Here is a 25,549-nt window from a genome sequence, read left to right on the forward strand (position 1 = left end):
CCTGAAATGATGTCTCATGAAGGACCTTCCCCATTTGCTGCCGTTCCCTCACTTAGGACTGCCGCTACTCCAGCTTGATGTCGGAAAATCACGTCACTCTACCCAACACAACTTTCTCTGACAGCCTTTCACCATGTTAACTCTTATCAATTGCCTTTGAAAACTTGTCCGTAAGAAGATTCATTCATCTCCTGCTTCGTGCGGACTTCCTGAAAGTAGCGAGACCAAAGCACTACAAGTAAGACCAAAGAAGTGATTGTAGGGTAAGACAAGGGACCAGCAAGGGTAAGGGCACTCTTCATCGAAATTAGAAATGGAAAGAATGTGAAATTTCAAGTTCCTGGGTGTCAACATTTCTGAAAATCTATCCTGGGCCTAACTTTTCAATGCAGTTACAAATAAGGCACGACAGCAGATATATTCCATTAGGAGTTTGAGGAGATTTGGTGGGGGGGCATTGCACAGAATCAAAATAAGCTGCAGAAAGTTGTAAACTCAGGCAGCTCCATCATGGGCACAAGCCTCCCCAGCTTCCTGGACATCTTCAAGGAGCGATGGTTCAAAAAGGCAGCATCCATCATTAAGGACCCCCATCACTCAGGATGTGCCCTTGTCGCATTGCTCCAATCAGGGAGGAGGTACAGAAGCCTGAAGACACACACTCAATGATTCAGGAACAGCTTCTTCCCCTCTGCGATCAGATTTCGGAATGGACATTGAACCCATGAACACTACCTCACTACTTCTTAACTTTTTATAGATAATTTTTACTATAGTTCATAGCTTTTATTATGATGTTTTGCATTGTACTGCTGCTGCACTACTACAAATTTCATGACACATGCTGGTGATATTAAAGCCAATTCTGATTCTGACCATCTGCAGTTGGACGTGCATCTTTCAGAGTTTGTGGATATGCAGCTTGAATTTCTGCAGCACCATTTGGCTCCAGACGTCAGTATGAATTTGGCAGAAATGTGAATGAAGGAGCTGGATTCCAGAGGATGAAGGTTGTGTGTGGGGTGGGGGAATGGGCATTGGTGAGAGTGAATGCTCCGATCAGTATTTGATGGAGTGTGGCATCAAGAAGCCTCGGTAAAGTCGAAGTCACTGGGGTTCAAAGGAAATCACTCCTCTTCCGGAAGGCATTTGTCACATTGAGGAAATGAGTGACAAATTACAGTGGCTGTTGGGAGGTCAATCGCTTTATCTCCCAGGACAATGCTGTGGGAATTCTTCAGCTAATTGCTACGACTGCTGATTGCAACTGTTTTATCACCAATTTACCTTCCAGGATGAGGTCAAACCTGGTGACGTTTGCTGATTACTGCACAATACCTACTTCAGTAAGTGAAGCAGTCCTTCCCAAATTAAACGAGTGCTGGACCACAACAGGCTTTTGGGCTGAAGGTGCCATTCTTAACATCACTCACCTGTAGTCCAGCCCAGCCCAGCCCAGCCTCCTTCCCTTGACATTCGTGGGCAACACCATCAGAAGGCCAGAAATGGTAATATTCGCTGTGATCGCACTGCTGAAGTAACTGTTGAATAAATGTAGTGACCTGTGCCTACAAGCATCAAGTTCGTTCAAGTTTATTGTCATTCAACCGTACACATGTATACCGCCGAACGAGACAATGTCCCTCCAGACCAAGGTGTGCAACACAGTACGTATAACTCACACACACATAACATATACTATCACAAATAAATTAACAAGTAATAAGGTGCATTTATGACACAAGTTAAAAGTAAACTGTCTAATGCTACTGGCGCTTCGTACGCGATGACACCTGTGTGATAGCAGGGAGTTCAGTAGTCTTAAGAACAAGTTGTTTTCCATCCTAACAGTTCTTGTCCTAATAGTAGGGGGTCAAAGAGATTGTTGGATGGATGGGAGGAATCTCTGACAATACTATGGGCCCTGCGCATGCAGCGCTCCTAATAAATATCTCTAATGGATGGAAAATGGGCACCAATGATCCTCTCAGCAGTCCTCACAATTCTTTGTAGGTACTTGCGGTGTGATGCCTTACAATTCCCATACCAGGTGGGGATGCATCTGGCCAGGACACTCTTGATAGTACTCCTGTAAAAAGTGGTTAAAACATGGGGAGGGGAAGAAGCATCACTCGCCTCAAGAAGTGGAGATGCTGCTGTGCTTTCTTGACAAAAGAAGTAGTGTGGAGGGACGAGATGAGATCATCCATAAGGAGCACTCCTAGAAGCCTGGTGCTCCATGGAGGAGCTGTGTATGTGCAGTGAGGAGCGGTCAGCCTGCACCTCCCTAAGGTCCGCAGTCATCTCTTTGGGCTTGTCCACGTTGAGACTCAAGTTGTTGTGCTCACACCATTCCACCTCCTCTCTGCATGCAGTCTTGTCGTCGTTGCTGATGAGGCCCACCACCACTGTTGTCGGTTTGGTTTGAACAGGACGGAGCAGGGCAGTCTTGCGTCAGAAGCGTGAACAGCAGCACTTGACTCACAGCAGATCCAACACTCTACACATTTATTTGATCTTCCTTTGGCAGCAGAAAGAATGTTTAAGGGCAAGTCCTCAAGCAGGGCACTAAAGTCTACCTGTCACCTGCAGTAACCAGTCCCCTGTATCCATGGCGATGTCAAAGGAAGGAAAGAAAAACATTAAGACTGCTTCCTAACTCACCAGCAGGATAGGTGAAGCAATGACAACGTCCTCACTTGGGTAAACATCCCTAATATCAAGGCTGTGGTCATGCTGAGCCAATCCTGAAGTCTAGGCCACAAATTCTGCACACCTAATACCAGACTTCTGGAGTAAGGACTCTGGAGACGGCACTGCCATCATAATTGATTGCTAGATGTGTGGTGAACTACATATACCTGTCTGGACATACCCCCCCCCCCCCCCCGCTGACTGCTCCTGTGGCTCCTCCCACTGACCGTGGTTCCTCCCACAGACCCCGGTATAAAGGCGATTGGGGCCTGAGCCCTGCCTCTCAGTCTCCAGGATGTAGCATGGTGGTCAATTGCTGCTTGTTCTTTCTTCCAGTCAATAAAAGCCAATATCTCGCCTCACGTCTTGGAGAGTTATTGATGGTGCATCAAGATGTCATCAAAACCTCCTTCAAAAGTCCCAACATCCTCACCAACTCCTGGGAATCCTAGACCCAAGACTACTCAGACTGGCAGAGAGAGGCACCTGGGAAAAGTCTAACCAATTTGATTATCTCTGATAGGAGCCACGTGGAGACCAGGCACAAAGAGAGGGAAGATTACATTCCACCCCAGACAACTTCCCACCAGCCACCGTCGAGCTCCACCAGCTGCAGGGTCTGAGAATCCTTCCTTTACTGGAAGCAAGTATTCCCAATGGCTGAGGGACCTCCCAAATGATAAGGTGAAATCCAAAAGAAAAATGCCTCAACAAAAAGGGAATTTAACAGCAGCAAAAAATTCAAAAGTTCAGCTCCTCAAACAGTTGATACTAATATTAAGTTGCAAGTGAAAATTGCAAAATGTAATTTCTGTTTAGTGTCAATCTTTGAGACATTCACATGAGTTTATATGAACACACCCAAGTATTTTTGAAAAATTATAACTAAGAAACTATGACTGGCAACATTAAACACTTCATAATTAATTCGCTTTTTCTCAGCCCCAAGAAACCAATCACTTAGCAATACTTCAAATAATTGAGTCCACGTGTGCTGAAGATAAACCTGTGACCACTAACAGCTTTACCTAAGTTGTATGTTGAACTTGATCTAAAAGCTACTGTAAAGCAACAAGTTGAACCCGCCCTTTGAGGTGAGTGGGAGGCAAACTATTTCCATTGTCAGCAACGCAGCCCAGCAACATTCCCCAGGTCTGTCCAGCATGAGCAGGCAAATTGACCTATTGACTCTGGAGGCTGGATCTTTACAAATTGCATAATTGGAAAGAGAGCACCTTCTAGTTGCATGGTAATGTCAGTCAAAATGCAAGAAGACACACACACCCATGAAAAGCAGGACAACAAACCTGACACCAAATGTTCGGTGTCCCTGCCAAAGAAAAATATAGGGCAATCTCAGCAGTGCAAGGGAAAACCAATGTCAGAAGGAGAAAGACTAGACATTGGTTTTCTCCTAAAAAAATCAGAATCAGGTTTATTATCACCGGCATGTGATGTGAAATTTCTTAACTTAGCAGCAGCAGTTCAATGCAATACATAATCTAGAAGAAAAAAAAACAAAATAAAATAATAATAAATAAGTAAATCAATTACAGTATATGTATATTTAATAGATTAAAAATCATGCAAAAAAACATATACTATATATTAAAAAAGTGAGGTACTGTTCACGGGTTCAATGTCCATTTAGGAATCGGATAGCAGAGGGGAAGAGGCTGTTCCTGAATTGCTGAGTGCATGCCTTCAGGATTCTGTACCTCCCTCCGATAGTAACAGTGAGAAGTAACAGTGAAAAGTAACAGTGAGAAGTAACAGTGAGAAGTAACAGTGATAAGTAACAGTGATAAGTAACAGTGAAAAGTAACAGTGAAAAGTAACAGTGAAAAGTAACAGTGAAAAGTAACAGTGAAAAGTAACAGTGAAAAGTAACAGTGAAAAGTAACAGTGAAAAGTAACAGTGAGAAAAGGACCCTGGGGGTACTTAATAATACTACCTTTCTGAGACACAGCTCCTTGAAGATGCCCTGGGTACTTTATAGGCCAGTACCCAAGATGAGCTAACTAAATTTACAACCCTCTGCAGCTTCTTTCAGTCCTGTGCTGTGGCCCCTAACCGCCCCCCCCCCCATACCAGACAGTGATGCAGCCTGTCAGAATGCTCTCCATGGTACACCTATAGAAGTTTTTGAGTGTATTTGTTGATATATCAAATCTCTTCAAACTCATGAATTATAGCCGCTGTCTTGTCTTCTTTATAACTACATCAATATGTTGGGACCAGGTAAGATCCTCAGAGATCTTGACACCCAGGAACTTGAAGCTGCTCACTCTCTCTACTTCTGATCTCTCTTTGAGGATTGGTATGTGTTCCCTTGTCTTACCCTTCCTGAAGTTCACAATCAGCTCTTTCGTCTTACTGACGTTGAGTGCCAGGTTGTTGCTGCGGCACCATTCCACTAGTTGGCATATCTCACTCCTGTACGCCCTCTCGTCACCACCTGAGATTCTACCGACAATGGCTTCAATGGACAAAAGTGAGATGGAAGGTAGAGAGGTTTCAGGAGAGACCTTTGGAGACTCTGATTAAAAATTAGAGCTGGTCTCTAATCAATAAAACAGAAATTTAATGCCATTCATTCTATTATATTATGTCAATAACCTTAAATTCTGTATTTCATCTTTTTATGTTGAAATATTAAAAGTGTCCAATTAGTTATCCACTGAGGATGTCTGCCTCCTTCACTTTTACAGCCAGAGAACAACACACCCACACCACCATCTGGGTTATGATTTTTAAAAATTTTCTTTTGGTTTTGACCTCCCTTTAAGGAAAGTACATCCTGCCCATCTATCTATTTAGGCCATGCTTGATTTATTAACTTAATTAAATCTCCTTTCAGTCTCATCTGTTCCAAAGAAAACATCCCCAGCTGAGCCAGTCTTTCCTCATAGCTAAAATTCTCCAATCCTGGCAACATCCTCATAAACTCCCCTTGTAACCTCGCTAGTGATATCACGTCTCCTGTAATATAATCACTAAAACTCTAGCTGTGGCCTAACCAGTGCGTTATACAGTTGCAGTGTGTATTATAGGCCTTGGCCAAGACAGCAATGAAATGTGCCCAACTTCGTAACAACTTTGCTTGCCTGTCCTACTCCTTTCAAGGGGGCTGCGGACAGATTCTTCATAGCCACTGTGCTCTTACTCACATTGCAGTATCTTACTGTGGATTACCTTATCTCGTTTGCCCTCAGCATTACCTCACGATTCTCCAGACTGAACTTTATTTGCCATTCTTCTGTCCACTTAATTACATTTGTTGATATCTTCCTGCAAATAATCTTTTTCCCTTCAACTTGAAGGTCAGTAACTTTATCATTTGAAAGCTTTTTAATCGCCACCCCTGTAATTTAGTCTATCCAGATTGTGCTAAAAGATAAAGTGCTATCAAATTTCACCAAGTCTACAATTATAATGAAAAATGCCTGTGCAAGCTTATCAGAAATTGTACTCTATCAGAAATAGTATCATGTTAAAATCATTCACACTTACTCTGTAAGGGTGTTTTACAACCTAATCTAAAGAATACATCTTGCATATTTACTAACAATTAAAATACTGTATTGAAAATTCGTGCATTGAACCAGCAGGTATAGTAAAACTCTGATAGTCTGCTATCCAACTATTTGAAAATCCCCGTGGTTTGACATCTGGCTCACCAAGTAATGTTTGTTGTCTTCTCCATCCCCCTGGATCTTACTTTAATATATCTGGGTCCTAGTTCCCTTCTTCCTTTTCATTCAAAAGGGTCTCAGCTCTTGTGTTCTCTTCCTTCTTACCACAACTCCTTTTCGTAAGCTCCCTTTCCACTCATCATATACTCCAGCACTCCAGGGTCCTGTTCCTACACTCCCTCTCAATAAAAAATAAAAGCCTGCTTCAATAAAAAGTTACTATACTATAATAAAATCCGATATAAAATGTGCTATTAATAGAAATAACAGTCAATCGTTTGGAAGATCTGCCAATCCATAAACATCAAAGTCCCGAATGTGCTGGATTATAAGAGTTTCATTGTAGTTTGATGTGGTTTTAAAAGATGGTAAGTGTTAAATTTTGTATCTTCAGAGGAAGACACGAGAGTCCAGAAATGCAGGTCTAACTTCAAGTTTACTTGATGGTGTATGCAATTAACATATCTACAGATTTAAATGAACAAGAAAGCTTAATCAACATCTCTCTCTCTCTCTCTCTCTCTCTCTCTCTCTATATATATATATATATATATATACACACACACACAATCAAGATTACTTAAATATTAAATATACAACAATAATTTCATTTGTTTGTTGCAATTTATTCTCTTTGAAAGTGATACCAGCTCAATAGGACAGATTTAACACACCAAACCATACAATACGCAAATTCAATATATAGAACATTGAACATAGAATAGTACAGCACATTACAGGCCCTTCGGCCCACAATGTTGTGCCGACCCTCAAACCCTGCCTCCCATATAACCCTCCACCTTAAATTCCTCCATATACCTGTCTAGTATTCTCTTAAACTTCACTAGCGTATCTGCCTTCACCGCGCATTCCACGCATCAATCACTCTCTGAGTGAAAAACCTTCCTCTAATATCCCCCTTGAACTTCCCTCCCCTTACCTTAAAGCCATGTCCTTTTGTACTGAGCAATGGTGCTGTGGGGAAGAGGCACTGGCTGTCCACTCTGTCTATTCCTCTTAATATCTCGTACACCTCCATCATGTCTCCTCTCATCCTCTTTCTCTCCAAAGAGTAAAGCCCCAGCTCCCTTAATCTCTGATCATAATCCATACTCTCTAAACCAGGCAGCATCCTGGTAAATCTCCTCTGTACCCTTTCCAATGCTTCCACATTCTTCCTATAATGAGGCGACCAGAACTGGACACAGTACTCCAAGTGTGGCCTAACTAGAGTTTTATAGAGCTGCATCATTACATTGTGTCTCTTAAGCTCTATCCCTCGACTTATGAAAGCTAACACCCCATAAGCTTTCTTAACTACCCTATCTACCTGTGAGGCAACTTTCAGGGATCTGTGGACATGTATCCCTAGATCCCTCTGCTCCTTCACACTACCAAGTATCCTGCCATTTTACTTTGTACTCTGCCTTGGAGTTTGTCCTTCCAAAGTGTACCACCTCACACTTCTCCGGGTTGAACTCCATCTGCCACTTCTCAGCCCACTTCTGCATCCTATCAATGTCTCTCTGCAATCTTCGACAATCCTCTACACTATCTATAACACCACCAACCTTTGTGTCGTCTGCAAACTTGCCAACCCACACTTCTACCCCCACATCCAGGTCGTTAATAAAAATCACGAAAAGTAGAGGTCCCAAAACAGATCCTTGTGGGACAGCACTAGTCACAACCCTCCAATCTGAATGTACTCCGTCTACCATGACCCTCTGCCTTCTGCAGGCAAGCCAATTCTGAATCCACCTGGCCAAACTTCCCTGGATCCCATGCCTTCTGACTTTCTGAATAAGCCTACTGTGTGGAACCTTGTCAAATGCCTTACTAAAATCCATGTAGATAACATCCACTACACTACCCTCATCTATATGCCTGGTCACCTCCTCAAAGAACTCTATCAGGCTCGTTAGACACGATCTGCCCTTCACAAAGCCATGCTGACTGTCCCTGATCAGACCATGATTCTCTAAATGCCCATAGATCCTATCTCTAAGAATCTTTTCCAACAGCTTTCCCACCACAGACGTAAGGCTCACTGGTCTATAATTACCTGGACTATCCCTACTATCTTTTTTGAACAAGGGGACAACATTCGCCTCCCTCCAATCCTCCAGTACCATTCCCGTGGACAACGAGGGCATAAAGATCCTAGCCAGAGGATCTCTTCCCTTGCCTAGTGGAGCAGCCTGGGGAATATTCCATCAGGCCCCAGGGACTTATCCGTCCTAATGTATTTTAACAACTCCAACATCTCCTCTCCCTTAATATCAACATGCTCCAGAACATCAATCTCACTCATATCGTCCTCACTGTCATCAATTTCCCTCTCATTGGTGAATACCGAAGAGAAGTATTCATTAAGGACCTTGCTCACTTCCACAGCCTCCAGGCATATCTTCCCACTTTTATCTCTAAACGGCCCTACCTTCACTCCTGTCATCCTTTTATTCTTCACATAATTGAAGAATGCCTTGGAGTTTTCCTTTACCCTACTCGCCAAGGCCTTCTCATGCCCCCTTCTTGCTCTTCTCAGCCCCTTCTTAAGCTCCTTTCTTGCTACCCTATATTCCTCAATAGACCCATCTGATCCTTGCTTCCTAAACCTCATGTATGCTGCCTTCTTCCATCTGACTAGATTTTCCACCTCACTTGTCACCCATGGTTCCTTCACCCTACCATTCTTTATCTTCCTCACTGGGACAAATTTATCCCTAACATCCTGCAAGAGATCCTTAAACATCGACCACACGTCCATAGTATATTTCCCTGCAAAAACATCATCCCAATTCACACCCGCAAGTTCTAGCCTCTTAGCCTCATAATTTGCCCTCCCCCAATTAAAATTTTTCCTATCCTCTCTGATTCTACCCTTTTCCATGATAATGCTAAAGGTCAGGGAGCGGTGATCACTGTCCCCCAGATGCTCACCCACTGACAGATCTGTGACCTGATCCAGTTTGTTACCTAATACTAGATCTAGTATGGCATTCCCTCTAGTCGGCCTGTCAACATACTGTGACAGGAATCCATCCTGGACACATTTCACAAGCTCTGCCCCATCTAAACCCTTGGAACTAATCAGGTGTCAATCAATATTAGGAAAGTTAAAGTCACCCATGATAACAACCCTGTTATTTTTGCACCTTTCCAAAATCTGCCTCCCAATCTGCTCCTCGGTATCTCTGCTGCTAACAGGGGGCCTACAGAATACCCCCAGTAGAGTAACTGCTCCCTTCTTGTTCCTGACTTCTACCCATACTGACTCAAAAGAGAATCCTGCTACATTACCCACCCTTTCTGTAGCTGTAATAGTATCCCTGACCAGTAATGCCACCCCTCCTCCCCTTTTCCCCCCTCTCTATCCCTTTTAAAGCACTGAAATCCAGGAATATTGAGAATCCATTCCTGCCCTGGTGCCAGCCTAGTCTCCGTAATGGCCACTACATCATAATTCCATGTATGTATCCAAGCTCTCAGTTCATCACCTTTGTTCCTGATGCTTCTTGCATTGAAGTACACACACTTTAGCCCTTCTACATTACTACCTTTACACTCTTCATTCTGCTTCTCTTTCCTCAAAGCCTCTCTATATGTAAGATCTGGCTTCATTCCATGCACGTCTCCACTGCTCTATCGCTCTAGGTCCCATCCCCCTTGCAAATTAGTTTAAACCCTCCTGAACCATGCTAGCAAACCTACCTGCAACGATATTGCTCCCCCTCGAGTTCGGGTGCAACCCATCCAATCTGTACAGGTCCCACCTATTTATACATCTCTTACTTTACTCCTTCAGATAAACAAAACTGTTAAGTGACAGAAATTATGTTAGGTTTTTAAACAGCATTTAACCATTAAAACAAAGCTCAGTCCTGGAGCAATGGAAGACTCTCGGTGGAAGCAGAGGCAAACGCGATCCTTCAGACTCGGCATGCTGCTGCCCGGATGTCAGCACAATAAATAGTCAGATTGTAAGGAACGTCCACCATGTGTGGATACAAGAGGGAGGTGGGAAGCAGTAAATGGTAAAAATGAGGATCAATATTTATTTTCAGAGCTGGATGCAGGACTGGGCAGATAATTGTGAAGTCATTTTGTAACAAACCTCTTGTTCTAATGATAAATTATACACAGTCTATGGAGGAAATACCCCCAATAACTTCTTTATTTTGATTACCTAAGTGTGCAATATTCATGCATTTCAAGGTAGACCCTACGATACAGAGTTAGCAGCTGTAGTCAGAACAACTCCATCTCCATATCAATTGTAATTTACTATAAATGACCCATTGCTTTTATAATTGGAATCAATCAATTACTCTGAACAGGAAAGTATAGTTAATATTCTTATCACAAGTAAGAGCAAATCTACAGATGCTGGAAATCCAAGTAACACACACAACATGCTGGAGGAACTCAGCAGGCTAGGCCATGGTCCCTCTGAAGGTTCTCCGCCCAAGACATCCACTGCACTCTTTTCCATAGATGCTGCCTCCAGCATTTCAGGTGTCTTAATATTCTTAAAATTTATTACAACACTGGACAGTTATCTCAAAAGATGCAAGAAATTGAAGGGCCTATTTCATGCTATATGAATCTATGACTCTAAAAGTTAATATTAAGTATGAAGGTTTAGGAGCTTTTAAGCAACAATGTTCTTTTCAGATGACCTCAGCAACATTGAGTGCATAGACTCTGCACCCCAAGGGATGATTGGTTAGCACCCTGAAGTACCAGGTTCAATATTTCATGAAACAATAAAATGAAATGAAGCATCTGCTGATTGAGATGGCTATTAAAGTACCCTTGGCTTCCAAGTCAACACTCCAGCCTCAATAATGGCAGCAAAAATACTCAGATTCACAATCTTTAACTTGTGGATTACACTGTGTTGATGACACAGAATGGCAGCAATTTCCCAATGTGTGACACAGAATGGCAGCTGTGTTCAAAGTTAGAGATAAATTTATTATTGAAGTATGTATACCATATACATCCTTAAGATTCATCTTAATCAGAGGGAAAGGGGCTTATTATGCTGTTGTCGTTTTGTTTTGCTGTCGTTATTGCTGCTTGGGTTGTTGAACATTGTGAGCATGCTATGTTGGTGCAGGAATATGTGGCAACGCAAACTACCTCCAGCATATCCTTAGGTGTTCTGGTTGCAAACACAAACAACATATTTCACTGTATGTTTCTATGTACATGTTATAAATAAGTCCAAATCTGAATCCACCAATCATCCACTTACTGTTTTACCAGAGCCCGTCAGCTCCAGACAACATGAGCCAATAAAAAGACACAGCACAAACAGCGCCACTACATTTAAGAACTGAGATGAGAGTAACTGAAGTTGAGATGATTACTCATTGTGGTAAAAGAGAGTGGGGTAAATGAGGTCACTTGGATTAAGGGCAAAACTTTCCACTGGTTAATGTGATTCTGGTACATCAGCAGATGTTTGTGGTCATTGGATATCAGTCATCTCTGCTCCAAATTATTATTTCAGATGCTCTTTAGTGGTGGTAGAAAGGCTTTGGGGAATTAAGAGATGAGACACTCAGTGAAGAATATCTGATCTCTAACCCGCTCTTCCAGCCACAGAATTTTTGCCTTTGTCAACAGTGACTACAAACATCCCCCCAGATATCGGGCTGTTTCAGAATGGTGATGTCACTGAATTACTGGAGTATCAGAAAGGTCCAAGTCAAATTATCATCAAAGTACCTTTGTGTCACCATACATGACCCTGAGATCATTTTCCTGCAGGCATTCACAGTAAATTCAGGAAACACAACAGAATCAATGAAAGACCATCCCAACAGGGTGGACAACAACCAATGTGCAAAAGTCAATTAACTGTGCAAGTACAAAATAAAGAAGAAAATAATAAATAAATAAGCAATAACTATCAAGAACATGAGATGAAGAGTTCTTAAAAGTGAGTCCATAGGTTGTGGGAAGAGTTCAGTGATGCGGCCAGTGAAGTTCAGTGAAGTTATCCCCTTTGGTTCAAGAACCTGATGGCTGAGGGGTAATAACTATTCCTGAACCTGGTGGTGAGAGTCCTGAGGCTTCTGTTCCTTCTTCCTGATGGCAGCAGCAAAACTAGAGGTGGTGGGGGGTCCCTGATGATGGATGCTGCTTTCTAGCAACTGCGCTCCATGTAGATGTGCTCTTTGGTGGGGAGTGTTTTACCTGTGATGGACTGGACTGTAGCCACTAATTTTTGTAGGATTTTCATTCAAGGGCATTGTTGTTTCCATACCAGGCTGTGATGCAACCAGTCAATATACTGTCCACCATACATCTATAGAGGTCAAAGTCTTAGATTTGGCATTTCATCTTCGCAAACTTCTAAGAAAGTAGAGCCATGCCATGCTTTCTTCGCAAGTTTCTTCATAAAGTTGCTGAATGTACTTGTCAGCCCAAGCCTGAAGATGTGCAGCTCCTGCTGCACGAGCAGGGCAGCTGCACTTTCAGAAGAAATGGGAAAAGAGATTATCCCTGAGCAATGATGTTGTTAATGAAATAGATGAATACAATTGGCCCAGCACCATTAAATGGATAATCAGGCAGAATAATTACAACAATTTTACTTTGACCAAGTTATGATTCCAGCCATTATCACTGACTCTCACAATTATCACTGACTTCAGTTTTACTTCAGTTTTTAGTGGTAATGCTTGGTTAAACAGTTACCTTGACAACAACTGCTCTCATCTTGCTTTTGGAATTAAGCTCCTTCGTCTCGATTTGGACAATATTGGAATAAGACTCGGAGCCTCCCTCTGCTACCTGACATGAGGTTTATCCCCAGCACGCGCCACTCTTGTTTCTAACTCTGAGATATTATTCTTTGCCTTTTACAAAACTTGTTCTCATTTCTGCCAAATGAACTTGTTCTTCCCTTTGACAAACACTGCAGTACTTCCTTCACCAAGGAGGCAACTGTTTGATAGTAAAATGCTCCTTTTTGTTGCCAAGATGAAAATGCAGTAAACTATAGATAGTACAAAGAATGGTGAATGCGGCAGCTTGCTATCTTCAAACAGGCCGGATCAACTGGACAATTCTTGCCTCTTAGTTTTAGGGTTTCTGTATCCACACTCCACCTGCTGAACTTTTGAACTCAGGAAGGGGGAGTTCCCACCATGTCATTTCCACACACCTCTCAATGGCACAGGTAAGGCAGCAGCCTACAAGTCTGTTTATCATCAGCGATGGTGGATAAGACAAAGGAATTAAAATAAAGAGGTGCTTACCTGAAATCCAACACCACTAAGCTCAAGAACAGCTACTTCCCTTCCACCCTTTGGTTCTTGAACCAACTGGTAAATCCTTATTCACTCTTATTTAGGACCACTCTGATCACAGAGTCATAGCACAGTAATAGACCCTACAGCTCATCTAGTCTGTGCCGAACTATTAATCAGCTTATGTCCCACTGATCTATACCTGGACCATAGCCCTCCATATCCCTCTCATTCATGTACCTATTCAAATTTCTCTTAAATGGTGAAATTGAACCCACATCCACCATTAGCACTGGCAACTCCTTCCATTCTCGCAGCTCATTCCACACTCACACGACCCTTGGAGTAAAGAAGTTCCCCTCCCCCATTGCCCTTAAACATTTCCCCTTTCACCCTTAACTCATGACCTCTAGTTCTAGTCTTACCCAACCTCAGTGGAAAAAGCCTGCTTGCATTTATTCTGTTTATACCCCCCTCATAATTTTGCATAGTTCTATCAAATCTCCTCTCAATCTTCTACACTCTAGGGAATAAAGTTCTAACCAATTCAGTCTCTCCTTATAATTCGGGTCCTCAAGACCCAGCAACATCTTTGTAAATTTTATCTGCACTGGTTCAATCTTTTTTACATTATTTCCCATAGGTAGGTAACCAAAACATAACTTTCCGATTCCTGTAATCAATACATTGATTTATAAAGTCTACCTGTGACACCACTTTCAATTGTGAATCTGTATTCCCAGATGCCTCTGTCCTCAGTGCCCCACTGCTCGCAGTGTACAACCTACACTGGTTTGTCCTCCCAATATACAACACCTCACACTTGTCTGCATTAAATTCCATCTGCCATTTTTCCAGCTGGTTCAGATCTCGCTGCAAGCTCTGACTGTCTTCCTCGGTGTCCACTACACCCACAATACTGGTATCATCTGCAAATCTGCTAATCAAGTCTACCACATTATCACCCAGATCCTTGATATAGATCACAAATAAAAATGGGCCCAGCACAGGCCTCCAGTCAGAGAGGCAACCATCTACTACCACTCTCTGCTTCTCTCTCAAAGTCTACTTACTACCTCATGTTGATTGCCAAGCCACTGAACCTTCTTGACCAACCTTCCAAGCGGGTCCTTGTCAAAGGCTTTGCATATAGACAACATCCACTGCCTTGCCTTCATCAGCTTTCCTGATAACCTCTTCGAAAAACTACAGGATTGGTTAGACACGACTTACCATGAACAAAGCCATGTTGACTATCCTTAATCAGACCCTGTCTATTCAAATACTTATATGTTCTGTTCATGAGAATACTTTCCAATAACTTTCCCACTACTGATGTCAGGCTCACTGGTCTATTATTTCCTGGCTTATTCTTAGAGCCTTTCTTAAACAATGGAACAACACTAGCTATCCTCTAATCGTCCAGCACCTCACTTGTAGCTAAGGATGTTTTAAATATTTCTGCTAGGACCGCTGGAATTCCTGCACTAGCCTCCCACAGGGTCTGAGGGAACACCTTGTCAGGCTCTGGGGATTTATCCATCCCAATCTTCCTCAAGACAGCAAACATCTTCTCCTCTGTAAGCTTTATAGGGTCTATGACTTTGCTGCTGTTTGCCTCACTCCTATAGACTGTGTCTGACTCCTGAATAAATACTGATGCAAAAAATACATTTAAAATCTCCCCCTTGCTATCCTTTTGCTCTTAAAATATCTTCAGGAACACTTAGGATCCTCCTTCACCTTGTCTGCTAGAGCAACCCCATGTCTTCTTTTAGCCACCTACTATCACAACCTTATGATTCTCGCAACAGTCTCTGGTCTCTCTACAAATTTGCTCATCTAAATCCTGCGGACTACTGGGTGGTCTATAATTTAATCCCATTAATGTGGTTATACTTTTCTTAATAACAAAATGCTGGAGGAACTCAGCAGGCCAGGCAGCATTAGGAAAAGAGTACAGTCAACGTTTCGGGCTGATACCCTTCATCAGGACTTTTCTTATTCCTCAGTTCTACCCGTAAAGCCTAACTAGACGAGTTCTCCACTCTGTCCTGACTGAGCACTGCCATAACATTTTCCTTTTTCTATAATGCCACCCATCCCCTTTTAATCTCTCCCGCTCTAGCATGTCTAAAACAAGGGAACCCCGGAACATTGAGCTGCCTGTCCTGCTCCTCCTACAACCAAGTCTCACTATTGGCTACAATATCATAATTCCAAGCCTTGAGCTCACCTGCCTTTCCTACAATACCACTTGCTTTGAAATATACACTACTCAGAACATTTATCCCACCATACTCAACATTTTGATTCCTAACTTTGATTGTAGGCTTAACAACCACATCATATCTTTTCTGACACTCTGGTTCCCATCCCCCTGAAACTTTAGTTTAAGCCACCCCATTCAGCATTAGTAAATCTTCCCACGAGGATATTAGTCCCCTTCCACTGAAGATGCAAACCATCCCTTCTGTATATGTCCCACCTTCCCTGGAAGAAAGCCCAAAGATCCAAACATCTGAAGCCCCTCCTATATCAATTCTTTAGTTTCATGTTAAACTGTATGATCTTCCTACTTCTGGCCTCACTAGCACTTGGCACAGGTAGCAATACTGAGATAACATCCCTGGAGGTCCTGTCCTTTAACTTAGTACCTATCTCCTTGAACTCACTTTGTAGACCTCATCACCCACCCTACCCACATGGGACCACGACCTCTGGCTGCTCACCCTCCCACTTAAGAATGCTGTGGACTCGACCTGTGACGCCCCTGATCCTGGGACCCAGGAGGCAAACCAGCTGGAAATCTTGTTCTCCTCCACAGAACCTCTTTTCTGTTCCCCTAACCTTTATTATTATAGCTCACCTCTTCTACTCCCTTCCCTTCTGAGCCAGAGTCAGACTCAGTGCCAGAAACATGCTTGCTGCCGAAGGGTCTCGGCCCGAAATGTTGACTGTACTTTTTCCCATAGATGCAGCCTGGACTGTTGAGTTCCTCCAGCATTTTGTGTGTGTTGCTGCAGCTTCTCCCAGGTATGTTGTTCCTTCCCCCACTCCCCAACAGTATCCAAAGTGGTATATTTATTATGGAGACGGAGGGGAACGGCCACAGGGGTACTCTGCACTGACTACCTGTTCCCTTTCACTCTTCTGACAGTCACTCTACACTTAAATAGACTTTGTTTTTTTTGTTATAATTGTGTTCTTTCTTGTAAAAGTTATGTAATATTCATGTTTAATTTTTGTTTTTCCTGTGAATACTGCTTATGTGCTCGTGATGCTTCTGCAAGGAAGTTTTTCATTGCACATGTGCATTTGGTAATAAACTCAGCTTTGACCTTGTACATTTCAAATCAAAAAGACCATTGACTTAGATAATTTCTTATGCATTTACAGAAAGAAAGCAAGGCATTTTTTCCAGGTGCTCAGAGAAATTATTTATCATTTAACTCTAGAGTATGTGGCACACAGATCTGAGTTCAAAAGTAAAACTTTTCTTACATCAGAGGGAATTCTTGTATGTTTCAATTCTAGTAGAACATGCAGGAAATAGATAAACTGGTCTGTTTCCATATTTAAACCAAACTTTTAAGAGGTAGTTATTGTGTCACGGAGCAATCACTGCTATTCCTTACAAACAAATCCATGTTAGCCAGCAGATAGTGAGGTCAGCTGAGAAGATCGTCGGGGTCTCTCTTCCTGCCATCATGGACATTTACACTACACACTGCATTCGCAAAGCAAACAGCATTATGAAGGATCCCACACACCCCTCATACAAACTCTTCTCCCTCCTGCCATCTGGGAAAAGGCACCGAAGCATTCGGGCTCTCACGACCAGACTATGGAACAGTTTCTTCCCCCAAGCCATCAGACTCTTCAATACCTAGAGTCTGGACTGACACCAACTTACTGCCCTCTACTGTGCCTATTGTCTTGTTTATTATTTATTGTATTGCCTGCACTGTTTTGACCTGGGTAGGTCTGTAGTCCAGTGTAGTTTTTTCTGTATTGTTTTTACGTAGTTCAGTGTAGTTTTTGTATTGTTTCTTGTAGCACCATGGTCCTGAAAAACGTCTCGTTTTTACTGTGTACTGTACCAGCAGTTATTGTCGAAATGACAATAAAAAGTGACTTGGCTTGACTTGATGTCCATTCCAGACACAATATAAGCTGATTTTGAAACAACTGGAAATTTTATGACCACTTTGTTCTCAAAGGCCCTCAAAAGTGCTTGCAGAAAATTCATTGTTAAATGTCAATGAGGAACAGCATACTCATGGTAACTGAGATCACTATAAAGCCAAACACGGTTTTTGGTCATTATTTTCTGCTGTTTCCCGTCTTCAGGGAATCACCAAATGAATGACTAAGTAATTGCTGTACAATTATGTCCTTGCTGACCTCCTGGTCACTCCTTAGCAAGAGCTGTGTACAATTGCATTCTGCTGAACCAGAAGGTTCATCGATGATGAATCAGCTCAAGACTGGCAGCCATACATTTGCTGTTTGATTTAAAAGAGGCTTCTTGATCGTTCTACAAATATTTACATGGACCTAGAAATCCCCTGTCCTGATATTAAAAAGGATAATTAACTCAAAGGCCAAGAGAGCTCATATTTCTGTGCAGAAATAGAAATGGCATTCTAGGAAAAAAGACAATATGATTAGTGACCTTGCAACTCCTGGGATGAGATACCTACTAGTAGCTGGTGTTGCATGAAGGAGTCAAAATCTTCAGAAAAAGAATCATTAGCTCTATCTTTATGAGAACTGTCATTGTACCATACCCCTTCGACTACACAAAACAGATCCAATCATGGAAATGAGGATAAATTCAACATCTCTCCATCTATTCTCACTCAATGACATTATTGGCAGTTGCATTCTTACTCAGTGACATTACTGGACCAGACATATCTCCGTTTGATATCTGGTTGATGTAGATGAAAGTACCTTTGCTAAGTCTGAAATAATTTAGCTAAAACTAGCTTCAACATTCAAGTAGTCAACTAGGATTCTTCAGCATCCTATCACCTGGAATAACTCTTTATTGAGGAATCAAATTACACTTGGGGAAGTCAATCAGCCCATCATTGGTGTACTGTATCAAAATTAGTTCAAGGAATGCTTTGCAGGTTAAAAGTAATGAAGGCACAATTCATAAATGCACTTCTTGAAATAATAATATTCGGTGAGAAAAATGAATGGCTATGGAGTACGGAACTAAGAGGAAGATTGTTTAGCATGAATTACGTCAACCCATTGTAATCTTCTGTAATTTATAAGGAAGGCATCTACTTTATGTAATCTGGACAACACAAATTTGAAAACTCTAATTCTGTTGTAGCAACTAGGAAATTTAAATCCATTCCAAAAATACCTGGAAACACAAACCTCATATTTTTCAAAATGTCCATGAAAATAGGTGATAGCTAAAGCTTAATTGTTTCATTTCTTTGCAAAAGTAAACTCAACCTAGAAATCCACGTGCATTGTATCTGTGAGGCTAGATGGGTATGGTAGCAGCCCATTAATGCCATTTTGGTCAATATCCACCACTCCCACCTTGGCTGTGCCTCAGTCAGACGAACAATTCTACCCCAGCTTTCCATTGAAAATGTATTGCCTGGGACATGATTTGGAGAATGGGTTATGAGCATCGATGGCCAGAGACCCTCTCTGTGTCAGGGACATTACAGCCTGAAACACATAGGTGAGTGGACAATGCGTCAGCAGGCAATAAGCATTTGTGACAGACACAACACGGATGCCTGGTGGGTGGTGAGAACAAAACAATGGAAAAGAAAGATTATGACACTAGCCTCAGACAACACTTGGAAGCTGAGGGATATACATGGCAGATCGGGGGGACTGTGGCCTTGAACACAGCTGTCAAGTTAAGAGATCATTGGTGACAGGTTGGGGAGTTATACTGGTGGTAAAGGTGTGTCATATGATTGGTAGCGTAAGGGAGTTGGGTCATGAGGATGAAGTTAAGTTGCTGACGCACGTGTCATGCATTCCACTGAAATGAGAATATTGTCCTTAGAGAGCCAAACGAGTTTGTACTCTCAGAACAACATGGTCTAACTTCCCCTGCAATTTTCCATAAGGAATGTTATGCAGTAAATGACTTCACCCCATGTGACTCTGACACAAAAATCTTTATTGCAGCAAACACTAGGATGACACATGATCAGATTTTGCCCAGACAGATCTCTGGCTAGCTTTGTTCTAGAAAAAAAAATCATCTGTTTTCAACCAGGTAATGCTGGATAAAAAAATATATTTTAATCAAATTTCTCAGTACTCATCCTTAGCTATTTTGGTCTAAATGTGCGGCATCAGTCTAGTGTGCATGTCACTCTGAAATTTCCTGAGTAGCCAAGCATCTCCAGTTTTCAGGGATAAGTAAAAGTTTGCAGCAGCAAACAGAGATACCAGATACTAATAATGAATTTCCTTTCCTGACTGGAAGGAGTGTTTCATCACTGGTTGCCTTTAGTGATTGGAGAATCCAATTTTGGATTACAGTTGCTCCCACAGCACAGGAACAAATAATTCAACCTAATTGATCCACTCCAGCATCCCCAAAAACCTTGTTTTTGAGACCACTTTAACTAATACTGCTAGAATAAAATGCCATTCCCTTCTCCTTCACGTGATATCCAGCTTTCCTGTAAATGGAAAGCTATTGAAGATTCAAGTCACAATTAAAGATTCAAGATTGTTGAATGTCATTTTCAGTACATACAGTAAGTGTAAAGAAGAATGAAGTCATTGTTTCTCTGCATCCAATGCAGAACAAAAAATACACAATAAGATAAAGAATAATTAAAAAAACACAACCAATAAAGATGTACTAGTTGGTGGGTTAATTGGCTGCAATAAATGATTAGGCCAGGAGCCAGGTGGTGTGGCTCAAAGGGCAGATTCTAGATTGTATTTTAATAAAAAAATAAAATATATAAGATAGCTTAAATACATAGATTGATTGTATATCACTAAAAAGGAACGAGGCACAAGGGATCTGTACATAAGGTGACTCTGAAAGGAAATTATAAGTAGTGGTGGTGGTGGGGGGGTATGGATTGATGGGTTAGTGGGTGGAGGTGTGATTAGCCCTACTGCTTGGGGGTAGTAACTGATTTTGAGTCTGGTGGTCTTGACGTGGAAACTACAGCCTCCTCCCTGATGGGAGTGGGGCAAACAGTCCATGAGCAGGGAGGGTGGGATCCCTCATGATGTTACTGGCCTTTTTCCGGCACCTTTCTCTTGTCGGTGGGTAGGCTGGTGCTGGTGATGCGTTGGACAATTCTGACTACCAGTTGCAGAGCTTTCCTGTCCACTGCAGGGCAATTTCCATACCATGCAGCCTGTTAGGATGCTCTCTTCAACTACCTCAGAAAGTAGAGGTGCTGGTGAGTGTTCCTGATTGTGTAGGGTTCTGATGCATTTCGAACTATAAGGTGATTTTGAAACAACTAAGATAATTTTCCTTAATTCCCAACTGTATTTATTAATAATTGAAATAACAATTCCATAATTACATCCCTTGGAGTTTGTCTTTCCTAAAAGAGTTTTTTTCCTCCAACAAACCCTTTTGTAATTTGGAGTACTTGCATCACAGCTTCCCCCTTCCTGATTAGCATACTCTCTAAATTCAGCTCTAATTCTTTCTTTGAATCTCCCCCAGCATTTAGTGTGCGGCACAGGAGAGCTGCTGCATGCATGAGGCTAACACTTTTGGGATCTGTGGGATTAAAGTCAGTATAAAGCCAGTTCCATCTAAACGTCACTTGTATAACGTGACTTCAGCTAAAGATGATGGATAGCTAAAGACATTCTTTAAACCTCATAACAGAAATACAGCAGGTCTATTTTGCTGGGCAGCTTTTCTCCAGCAAGCCACACCTCATGTTGTGCGCACAGCAGCCCAGCGGAGGCTGCACTCCCCTCAGGAAAATTCACATCGAGTGCTTAAATAACCTCGTAACATGATCCACCTGCTGCTCAGGCTGGTGCGTGCAGAGTCACAGTAACAAACCTCCAATGGTTTATGGTCAAATATACACCTGGCATCACTTGTAAACAGAAGACAAACATAAATTGGTAGCTACGGTGTAAATTGGTTTACGTGACGAGCTAGGTAGCACAGTGAATTAACACATTGCTCTAATTCCAGAAATAGCTGCTTGGATAATTGACCCTTTTCAAGTGCTGACTGCAAGGTCCATCAGACCTAGATATAGAGACTTATTTGAAGGTCTCTATATCCGTCTGCAGTGGGTGAGAACTCAAATGGCTCAATTGGTCCTCATTTTTTTATAACTAGTTGCAAGTCTAGAGGACTTCTGCTGATTTTGGTCTTCGACTTCTGGGCTTACAGATCATTCCTAGCAGCTGAAGGTGTGCAGAATGTAAAGGACAATGTGATTGGCTTGGCTAGATGTCACATAAGCCAGTTCAACTTAAAATTGACGCCAATTTTATCCTCGCAAAACTTATAAATTTTGTTACCCTGAATTTTCAACAAGTGGATGACAATATGTTGTAGTATCTATTATCAAAGGGAAAGGTGAAGATGCCAGCTCTCTACAGGTGGCAATGCTTGTTTTCTTCAATGGCTTCTGCCCTCTAGTGTTTTTGTTTGAAGCACTGTTCCAGCTATTGATGGTTCTTAAAGACACCCCGATAAGCTCCACTTTCTAATCCAGATTCACAAAGAATCATCAGAAGTACCATATTTTAGAAAGCAAAATGTGACTTATCTACAATGAACAATTACATTATAAGTTTATCTGCTCAAATTACAGACCGATCAAACAGACACACCAAGGTGATAGTCACCTGTCTACTTTTCTTTCAATCACCACATCAAAGTAATGGAAGTGAAAATGATCATTAAATTTCTGCTGGCTCCAGTATCTTCCATTAGTATGAATTACAGCTTGTTCTTCATGCTTGAAATCAGCAGTCGGCTAGAAACAAGAACAGGGGCTGTAACTCTATCCCAGGTAGGGATGACATCATGAGCCTCTGGGATTAAGCACCTTCTTTATAGAAACAAACTGAAGCTGAATCAACATATGATTGAGTTCCGTTTGATGGTGCAAACACCATGTTTCCAAAACAACTCAGTTCAGGAACTGTCCTTGTGCCCACACAGTATGATACGAACAAACAACAATGACTCAGGTTTATTGTACAAAAACTACACTAAGCTGGCTGATAGCAGTGCAACTGGCCTTGATATGCATTGGGCAAAAAAGGACAGGTGCTGTACGACTCCTGTTCAGATTGGTCTCTGTGGCTCCGTGGAGAAAAGTGTGTGACCGCAGATGTTGTGTGGGAAGGGAATGAGACTTTTGCCTGTGATGCCTGCAAAACTCCAACAAAATCCCAACAACTGCTATCCAAATTCATATGGGCTGGAGAGAATGAGCATTTGGTACCTACAGCCCAGCACTGATCAGTACTCTCATACAAATAAAGCAATGACAAGCATCTCTCTTTCAGTGACTTGCCCGAGGGTGAAGAACAGAGAAGGTGCTTCCTCATCACTGAAATATATCACGTAAACAAAGAACACAGCCTTTGTTTTCACAAAGGGAAGTCTGGAAAATGAGTGAAGAAACCAAAGAGGCACTGATGAAAGTTTCCCAGGCAGTCAAATTGATAGCTGGACGAATAGGCCAGGAGGGAATAATAGCCATTAGAGAAGGATCCTCAGGAGGTTGTTTGCAACAGCCAGGGTGGTGAGTGGCCGGGGTGGATAGATAGGATTAAGCAAAAATAGTAAATGAGGAAGAAGTCACAAGCATCTCCATCTGGAGTTTACCAGGATGTCAGAATGTTTCACAGGTCTACGTTATAGACCACTGAGCAGAGAGAACAATCTGATCTACAAGTGTGTCATCAGATGATTAAGGCAGCCAATGAGAGGGCATAGCACTGAGCTCAGTGAAGAGTGACATGGTAAAGATGCACAACACAACATAACCGGAGAGGGAGCAATTCTCTTGCTTGGACTTTACCTCTTCTTTTGGTGAAACCAAGCAACCCACCAGTTGAAAACAGGTGCAAAACAAGAGGGGGAAATAGTGTTACTCTAATGAAGTCTAAGTGAATGATAAGGTCAGATTGTTAGTGTTTTTGTAAAGACCTGTGCCGGAACAACTGATGAGCTTCGTCTCCTTGTCTGTTACTCTGAACCAGGATAAAGATGATCCGGAGATTGGGAAAATACAGGAAAGTGACATGGGAAACACTGGGTTGTGGGGTTTGTTGGGGGGGGGGAGAGGGAGGGAATCTGAGTGCAGAACCTATGAAGAGGTTAAGGTCAGAGGAGCAAACCTAAATGTGACATCTAAGTGACAGACTCCAACAGGGGCTCCATCTCCTTGAAATTACCATGAAATAGGGAGCATCTATTTACTTTCACTGCGAGATTAAGAACAAGAGGACATAATTAAGGTACACAGAAGATTGAGGGGACTTGGGGATTTTTTTCCCACTCAAATAGCGGTAGGGATCCAGCCTGAATGGATGGCGGAGATAGAAACCCTTAGCACAAGTACTTGTTGTAATCAACAAAAGCATAGAGTACAAATGCTGGAATTAATCTGAAAAGCCCTTCTCAGACTATCAGGACATGTTGGTCTAAATGGCCTCTTTCTGTGCTACAATTTTCTAGGATTCTATATACAACTCATTAATGGCATCTTAGATTGGTGAGATACTACATATAGGCATAGAAAATATTCTCAGCATTTCAAAGTCAATCAGAGATTTTTTTAGAAGTGAAATTATAAACCCTTTGATATTTTAACAGAAACAGATGTTTCAATAATTTCTACATGTCTGAAACTCAAACTTTCCGGGTTGTCTTTTTTGCTTTTGTACTTCTTTTTAACGCCAGGCTTTCCAGTCACTTGATAGAACAGCCCTGAGCCCTTGAGTGCCCAGCTTTCAAGCACTTATAAGACAGTCTAACGTATCCGGCATGAAAGGCAGTATTTAACAGAAATTGTCTTTGATGATGTCGGCAGTTTCTAAACTTACCTTTCTATTGTGGATAAATGAGCTGATCTCAGTCCGGAGGCAAGTGGTAATATTAATGTTCCAAAGAGACTCAGTCAAGATCTATGCTCAGTAGACTTGGGTATAGCTTTACAAGGACGTCAGTGCTGCAGGGTGAGTGACAAGAGCAGTTCTTCGGGTAGGTACCTCAAAGAATATCTGTAACAACAGACTTCTCCCATGGTGAAGGATCAGATCTGTAGGCAGACACCTGTCATTCATAACAGGTCCAGTAAGGAACACAGTACTTCTAACGTTCACTTGAAACAACTGCAGTAGAAAAGAAAGAACCTGTAATTAAAGCAAAAGCTGCAGAATACGTTAGACCTGCAATACGAAACTTTCCTTCAGCTGATTGACTGTCAGGTCCCTCCTCCTGTGTCAGGTAATCATAAAGACAAGCATATCTGATTGGCTGTAAACTCCCCAGCTACAGTACATTGCAATTAACTTGAAGCTCTCTAAAACCATGTTCAAGTATCCGATAGTGAGAAATTTATTCCTGGAATATGGCACCATGGATACTCTTAAACACAAGAAATTCTACAAAAGCAGGAACCCCAACACAACACACACATAATGCTGGAGGAACTCAGCAGATCGGGCAGCATCGATGGAGATGAACAAGCAGTTGGCATTTCGGACCAGGACCCGTTTGCAAGACTGGAAAGGTAGGGGGAAGGCGTCAGAATAAAAAGGTGGGGGGTGGGGAAGAAGGAAAGCTAGAAGGTGAAAGGTGAAAGTTCCCACCCACCTAGCTTCAGCTATCATCTTCTAGTTATCCTTCTAACGCCCCCCACCCC

General features: G+C 42.1%; 1 protein-coding gene across 8 annotated transcripts in view; it reads right to left on the reverse strand.

Moving 5' to 3' along the window:
* shroom3 (shroom family member 3) overlaps positions 1-25,549 on the reverse strand; it is a 416,299-nt gene that overhangs the window by 50,282 nt on the left and 340,468 nt on the right. The gene's annotated exons all lie outside the window — the stretch shown is intronic.

This window comes from Hemitrygon akajei, chromosome 13 (assembly GCF_048418815.1).
Source record: "Hemitrygon akajei chromosome 13, sHemAka1.3, whole genome shotgun sequence".
Lineage (NCBI taxonomy): Eukaryota > Metazoa > Chordata > Chondrichthyes > Myliobatiformes > Dasyatidae > Hemitrygon > Hemitrygon akajei.